Raw genomic sequence first — 8,347 nt, forward strand, 5'->3', positions numbered from 1 at the left:
AATTTGCGAATACCTGCCAGTCCTGGTTTGTTTCTTTTTCACATTTATGAGTACAAAAAAGAAAAATCCCTGGTTAAGTTCGTATGTACATTCTCTATGCTGTTTACGTTCGTTGAAGAAGATAAAGGCCCAATGGTGCTAAAGCTGCACGCTTAGCTCAGCGGTAGTCTGTGCTAGAAACATACGAGCAGTTCCATGCAGTAGGATGAAAGTGAAGACACACAAGTAGTAGAGTGTCGAAATTCATTTCGCAGAGAACCAATTCTAAACCCTTTCAATGATGCGGTTCGGTGTGGAAGACCTGAAGGCGTGATTGTAGACGATGACAGCAGAGAATATATTTAAAGCATACAAGTATATACAGAGAGAAAAAAACCGGAAGAAGCAGAAATTAATTTTCAAGAAGAACAAACTCCGTGCTACATTCTTACCGACCTAACTAGTTATTGCCTAAGTATAACCACGTTACATCCTAAGCATGGAGCCGCCCGTTTTTAAACGCGTAATTAAGAAAGATATAGAGGCGGTCATTTTCAATGGCGCGTCCCAAGCATCAATTATCGAATTACAAATATCAGGCTAGGTGGGAAATGCCGCATGGGTTGTGCTCAGCCTCGAACCTAGGGTTCCGTTAACAACAAACTAAATCACAAAAAATACGACATCACTCTCTCTAAGGTAAGCCTATACGCACCCTCTCCCGTCGAGGGCTTTTTTCTACTTGGATACTGCACACCGCAGCCCCCTTCCACGCTCGTGTTGCTAATAAAATTGTTGACACTGATGCGCTACGACCCGTCATCTTTCCTTGTTGTCCTCAACAATAAAAGAGAAGGGTAATAAGCCACGAAGTCCCTATACCAAAGGCGATGGGGCTCCCGGCGAACAAGATAAGGAACGGTCTTGGTTCCCACCCATTAGGGAATTATGTCAGAGAGGCGGCGTATTTGCTTTTGCAGGAGCTCGTTATCGCGATCTTTGAAAGGCATCATTGTTAGGCCACGCGGCAGTGCGGGCCGCGGGGAGACATCGGGTCCCTTTCCGAAGATAGCCTACAGCGTCAGGGGCCCCCAAGAAGACGGCGACAAGCGCGTCAAAGACCCTCTCGATTCCTCATTTGCACGGTATATGCGGGGCTCCCCGTTTGCAATAAAAAGCAGCTTTGAGGGGTGCCGACGTCATGCAAAAACACAGCTGCAAATCCGCTACCTACAAAGCCAGGAACCAAAACACGTGTTCCTCAAAATTTCAAGTTAGGGCTGCACTAATATTTTTATCCTAGCAAAAGCTTTCTGTGTGGCTGGGTGTCAGATTAAGCAAAGAATAAAAAAAAACAACACGCATGATGAGATAAACTGTGCCATTTGTGACCGGCAGTAGCACACAGCGCAATTCCGCTAAAAAAAAAACTGGCGATGCCAAGTTAATGGCACTAAATGTAAAAAAAAATGCTTGCCTTCGCCCGGTTTTGCAGGGCATGGCTCTCTTCTTTTTTTGGTCATTGTTCAATTTTATCTGGCCATCCAAAATAATCCAACAACCTACTGGTGGAGAAACAGCACCCAAGTTTTTTTTTTGCGCATTTACATGAGGTGGCCGTAGCTGCTTCTTAATGTGACGGCAGTATTGTCTGATGCTCAAGCAATAAAAAGTGGGATAGTGGGACGTGGCCGTGTCTAAGATTCATCTTGCGCTATGAGGCACCATTGCATCTTGAACGGAGGCTGTGTTGCATACCACCACAAACAAAGCTGGCCAACCAAACGCTCTTGTAAACCACGCAGGTGCTGCAAAATACCGCGTAATCATGTCGGGTATGAGAACCGACAGTATGCCGCCACTGTGGCGAACAAGCGTTGAAGAGACCCGTGACCCGCACAGAAAAACTAGGAAGCGAATAACCAAAGTGAGTATGCCTGTCGGGAACTCATGTAGGGAACGTCGAACGGATGTGTGTCCCTGAATATGCGGTTTTGCCGTACTAGGGAGCCGCCAGGCGACAAGAAAACGCACTTTTGGCCTGATAGACTCAACCGTTGGGCACGTCCAATAACTGAAGGCGCGCGCTAATTACAACGCGAGCGGGAACAACGCCGATTAATCTTTTCCCCTCTCCGATTTCCCTTTTTCACCACCATCGCACTGGACCTTCGTCGGTTCCCTCGTCCCCTGCTTCGGCAGGCGCGGTAGCAATTCTTCGGGGGCGCAACTTTAATGCGGCGCGCGCTCTCTTTACGCTGTGCAGTGAATCCGCGAGGGCGCGCTTCGTCTTCCTTAACGTTCCCGCGCAAAACACGCCAACTGCAAGCCGCTTCGAGGAAAACCGGGAGCGACTGGGGAATTGCGGGACATGCGCGATGTAGGCCGGTCGCCCCTTGGGTGGATATACGCGTTACAGTCGTTCGTTGCTTTCTGCTCTTTTTACAGGTAGTCAGAGGAATGCAGTAAAGCACGCTAATGTACAGAAGGCCATTGCTTGCTCTGTTTTTAACATAAGGGGCATGTTCCTCTATACTATCATCATAGCTTTATTTTATATCATTTCATTTCATTTATTAGGTCCTCAAATGCCCCATTTAAGGGATATTAAAAGAGGGGTTGGCGGGGAGTACGGCAGTTGCGACAAAAAATGATTTTTTATGGCAGTCTTGAATTCTTGAAGATCTGTTAGGGAAGTGATATGGCCGGGAAGGTCGTTCTAGCCCACGGCAATATGGTGGAAAAATGATTTTTGTAACGTTGTGGTATGGACGCGCGGGGGGTAGACGGCTTTAGGATGGCTGTGACGGGATAAACGATGGGCTGGGCGGATGAGTGCTTTGTTCGGTGGAAAGCTGTAAAAAAACGTATGATAAAGAGAAAGGCGAGCTAGTTGACGACGGGATGCTAGGGTACAAAGTTCTAGTTGTGACGTTTGTCGAGTTACACTACCGTGATAAGAGTACTCTGAAAGAGTGAATCGTGACGCACGATTTTGAATAGATTCCAGTAAATTCGACAGATTGATTTGGTGAGGATCGAATGTAAAATTTGCGTACTCTATTTTAGGCCGGACAGTTGATATATAGGCAATTAGTTTGACAGAAGGGGGTGCTAAGGAAATGTTACGCCGCAAGTAGCCAAGGACGTGATTGGCTGAGTTAGCTAGATTAGTAATATGCCTGTGACAGGATAGGTCACTGGAAATATAGACACCTAGGTACTTAATATTGTCGGTTTAACTTATGGGACAACCGTAAAGGAGGTAGTTGGGAGGTGAGTAGTTACGTTGGTGGTAAAAAGAGACTAAAAAGGTTTTATTGACATTTAGTTTTATGAGCCAGGTGTCGCACTACTCTTGCACTTTGAGGAGATCGTTCTGTAGGACGGTAACATCTGATAGGTTATTTATGGACACTACAGCGATTATAGTGAATTACAGATTAGGTTATAGTGAAGCGCACACATATCTACTGAATGGACATTGAGTTATTTTTTTTGCTCCCCGGGGACTTCTCTCTTCAAAAATTTTACTCCAGTACTGATGTGAAAAAAAAAAATAACGGGCAAACACAGCAGGAAATTTGAGAAAGTAAGCAATTGGGTGTCCAAGGTACCATTTGTGAAAACTTCACAAAGTTTGCAAATATTTCTAATTAACAGCACAAAAAGATTACAAAAGACTAAAGACAAATGAGAGCTAGCACTTCTGTTGTCTTGTTCCTACTATCATCGTCTAGCTTGCGCTCCATAATTACAAGTTTTTAAGGGCTGGTAGAAAATATCTTCCAAAATAGCCGTACCAGATTTTTTTCGAAGACAAGCAATTTTTTTCCAACAAAAGACAAGAAGGCAGACTGCAAGCACCTCGGCTAGCACCTCCATGTGTTACTTTTGGTTATTTAACAATGGTGTGATTGGAATGCGGAGAGAGACAACGTAATAGAACTGCCTTCCGTGAGCTTTGCAAACCAGTACCCTCTTTAAAACGCAATGTCCTTAAAGCACGAAATATTCACATCAGTAATGAATGTCCCAGTGCCGGGGTATCTTCAACCTTCAGTCATTATTTGCCTCCCGGACGCCGCTGTGTGAACATGCGGGCCTGGATAACAGTCCTCGAGTCGCTTTTCTACAGAGTCACAGGTTCACGAATTTATTTGTACAGTTCAACCAGGATACAAGAATGACACTTAAGTCCTGTTGCTGCTTTCTTTGTGTTGTTTTTGTTATCACCTCCAGAGACCCAAGTGCCAGAGTTCAGCTCTAGTCAACTCACCCTCTGTAGCAATCAGCGCGCTTTGCTTGAGGAAATTGGCATAGTTATTTAAATACCTTACGCGGGCTTCGAGATTTCGTGTGTGCGCGTGACAGTTCGACCTCCTGCTCTTGTACAATATGTGAGGCCTGTTATGATCCCAACGCGCTGTGTTCCTCCAGGTCGTGCCGGCTGGACGGCGCTCCGTTTATGCGGTATGTTTTGTGTTTCCCAGAGACACCGAAAGAGGCCAATATGTCCGCACGGTATTTGAGAGATGGCCGTGGATATCGCCACATACCCGTATACCGATGTGTCGTGACCCATGTTCAAAAGGCACAGTGGATGGCGGAGGAGAAAAAGATGTGGTGAAAAACCTGAGGGCAGGCGGACTAGCATGAAAAATAAAATTTGGAGCCGAAGGCGATAAGGGGAAAAAAAAAAGACAGCACTGCCTTTTGTGTGCCCTCCATGCCCTCGTTTCTGGCGCGATTGCCAGTTTTTTCTTTCAACATGAACGAACTCGCCTAAACAAGAGTTTCACTTACAGGAGGTATTCCAAGGCCTGAAATGGGAACAGTTGTGGATCAGAGTTAATAGAGAATAAATAAGTAATCTGCGATTCGCTGATGGCATTGCCTTCCTAAGAAACTCAGGGCATGAACTGCAAAGCATGAATAATAAGTTAGACAGGCAGAGCACAACGGTGAGGCTAAAAACTAACATGCAGAAAACCAAAGTAATATTCAACATTCTAGCAAGAGAACAGCACTTCACAATTTGTGGCGAGGTGCTGGAAGTAGTAAAAGAATATGTATGTTTAGGACAGGTAGTGACCGCTGATCGGGATCATGAGAGGGAAATAACTAGAAGAACAAGAATGGGCTTGAGCGCATATCATGAATGGCAGTTTATCAATATCCCTAAAGAGAAAAGAATATAACAGGTGTATCTTACCGGTCCTTACCTATGTTGCAGAAACGTGGAGGCTAACAAAGAGGGTTCAGCTTAAGTTAAGGACAACGCAGCGAATTATGGAAAGAAAAATGCTGGGTGTAACGTTAAGAGATCCCAAGTGGGCGGAGTGGGTGAGCGAACAAACGCGGGTTAATTACATCCTAGTCAAAATCAAGAGCACGAAATGGGCTTGGGCAGGGCATGTAATACGAACGAAAGATAGCCGCTGGTCTTTGAGGGTAACGGAGTGGATCCCAAAAGAAGGCAAGCGTAGCAGGGGGCGACAGAAAGTTAGGTGGGTAAATGAGATTAAGAAGTTTGCGGAAACACGGTGCCCGCAACTGGAGAAGGACAGGGTTAAATATAGAGACATGGGATGGGCATTTGCCCTGTAGTGGGTGTAGTCATGCTGATGGTGATGATCCAGGTTGAACGGGTTTACATGAATCATATGGCGCCATAAATATGTTAGCCTAGGGGTTAATAACACGTTTTAAATGTAGGAAAGACATACCGTTTAACGGATAGATGAATGAATTGGCGGTAGTATCTAAAATAGTTTGGACATCCGGAAATTTATTTTATCCGAGCGTGGCGCCTGTGGCTACGAAACTCGCGTAATGGAGAGTGGCAGACGTCAACGAGACCCCGCTATCCTCAGTGGCAGCTGCGACCAAGATGTCGAGGACTGTTTGTCAGCCTATGAACGGTTGGGCCGGCGCAACAATTGGCGCAACGCTCTCAAGCTTAACAACGAAATATACTACCTAACTGACGTTACCAATATGTGGTATTGAAACCACGAGTCGGACGTCACCAACTGGTCTGCATTCAAGGCTACCTTTGTTGGAGTATTCGGCCGTCCTGCCATTCGCAAACTTCGTGCTGAGCAGCGTATACGCTCGCAAGCCCAGGAGGCTGGACAAAGCTTCAAAAGTTAGTTACATCGAGGACATCGTGGGGTTATGGAAACACATCAAACCATCTATGACGGAGGGATGCAAGATTCATCACGTCTTGAAGAGCATCGATGATGGCGCCTTCAAGAGGCTCATCGCTGAGAGTCCGAACACCATCGCGACGATCTACGAACTTTGCCATAGCTTTGACGAGCTAGCAGCGCGTTTTGGTTCGCCACTCCGCTGACGTGTACCTCGCAGTACTGGCCCCAGACTTCGAGCCCTCTTGCCATTCTGCCAAAATCAGGCACAAAGTGCGTGCGAGGGCTGCCCGTTAGCTGTCTCTACTAGCCTGTCTACCAGAACCACCATAATTCCTTGCGCCGCATGTAAGACACGAAATACAGCGGCAGGTCTCGGAAGCCCTCCCTTCCGGCCATCCTCCAGGTCCTGTCACTTCCCAGCTGCCGTTTGCTGGCCACCCTCACCCCACCTGCCACCACCGCTGCGCCGCTGAGTTACCCGACCCCTTCGCGTTTTGGCGGTGCCTCATACCTAAGCCGAAGCCGCGGCTCGCCCCGCCCTCGTCCTGGCATATACGTATCCTTCGCCCCTGCTGCGCCCGCCACCCACTTTTGCTAGCCCGGCGAAGCCTGCTGGCGCTCGATGTCTCATATCGGATAATCAATAGCTATGCTTTGTTTGCAGCACACCCGGACACGTCGCACGCCTTTGCCGATCTCGCATGTCGCTGTCCATCCCTGCAGCACCTGTGATGTCATATTCGGCACCACAGTTCCGAGTTGTTCCGGGCCGCCGCCAGAATCTTCTGCTCATCAGTCCTTCCCGCCCCGTCACTCATATTCACCTTGTCGCCGCTCCAGTTCGCCCATGCGCCGGCGACCTCCCTCTCCCAACCCAGGAAACTAACCGCCACATTTCCCGAGTACCTCCGGAAACTAACCTCCGGGAAACTAACCGCCACAGTGTCGGAGTTCCCGTACTCGTTCGAAAGTCAAAGTCCTGTTTTCCCCGCGAACGTTACTGCCGTTATCGTTCAAGATGTTTCGACGCTTGTCCTCGTAGACACTGGTGCCTTCGTACCTGCCATTAGTGAAAAACTCCGTCGCTACCCTCGCTAGGTCACAACACTTGTTCCCGGCCTGTTGCTTCGTACTGCCAACGCGCAGCACCCCTAGCTGACAGCTCTCTGCATCGCCAGAGTTATAACTGTCAACGCTGTGCATTTTATTGAATTCATCTTCCTCACCACTTGTTCACATGAAGTCATTCTTGGCTGTGATTTCCTGTCCCAGCATCATCCCCTGACTGGCTGCGCCGGGGCTCAGATCGAACTCTTCGTGCCGTGTGTTCTGCCATCCGCAACCGTGCTCAACGGGACCAGTCCTCGTGCTGCTAACAAACTGCTCGTCGGTCAGGACACCCGTCAACGCTGTTCTCTTTCGTCTCTTTGCCACATCTGCCGCTGACGCTGCACTTTTTTTTGTTTCCGAACTTGTTTCCCGCCACCGCCACGTATCGCTGCCCTTCGCCGTGCTTGATCTGCGCAATAATATGAGCCCCCTTCTGGTGGCCAGTACTCTCTCGTATCCCGTCACATTGCTTCGAGGGGAGTGCGTTGGCCGTAATGAGTCCGCCGACCAACTCTTCGACCTTGACGCTGTCGCAGATTTGCTTGCTGGCGAAGTTTATACCTTGACCCTTACTCGTGTGGCTTCCGACATGCTTCAGCATGACATCTTCAACAGTTCGGTTTACGGCGCCCTTAAGCCGCGCCAGCGCGAGCAGCTTCTCCTCCATCCTTTTCGACCTCCTCCTCCTTTTCCTCCTTTTCCTCCTCCTCCTTTTCGACCTCCTCCATCATTTTCGTTCCTCGTTCGACACGCCATCAGCTTCCTTAGGCCGAAAGAGGACCGTCTCCCACCACATCGACACAGCCCTCACCCGACTCATCACCAACACCCGTACAGTGTGTCACCTACAGAGCGCCGCGTCATCGCAGAACAAACGACATTCTCCATCGCTGTGTTGTTCAGGAGTCCAGCAGTCCATAGTCGTGCCTTGTTGTCCTTGCGAAGAAGAAAGATGTGTCCATTGGCTTCTGCTCGAAATATTGCCGCCTCAACAAAATTACGCGCCCGGGTGTGTATCCGCTGCCGCGCATAGACGGCGCTTTAGGCTGCTTGGAAGGCGCAGAATTATTTTCCTCTCTTAATTTACGCTCCTATAGATT

The sequence above is a fragment of the Amblyomma mixtum genome, chromosome 1 (assembly GCF_055824585.1).
Source record: "Amblyomma mixtum isolate Tamu chromosome 1, ASM5582458v1, whole genome shotgun sequence".
Classification (NCBI taxonomy): Eukaryota; Metazoa; Arthropoda; class Arachnida; order Ixodida; family Ixodidae; genus Amblyomma; species Amblyomma mixtum.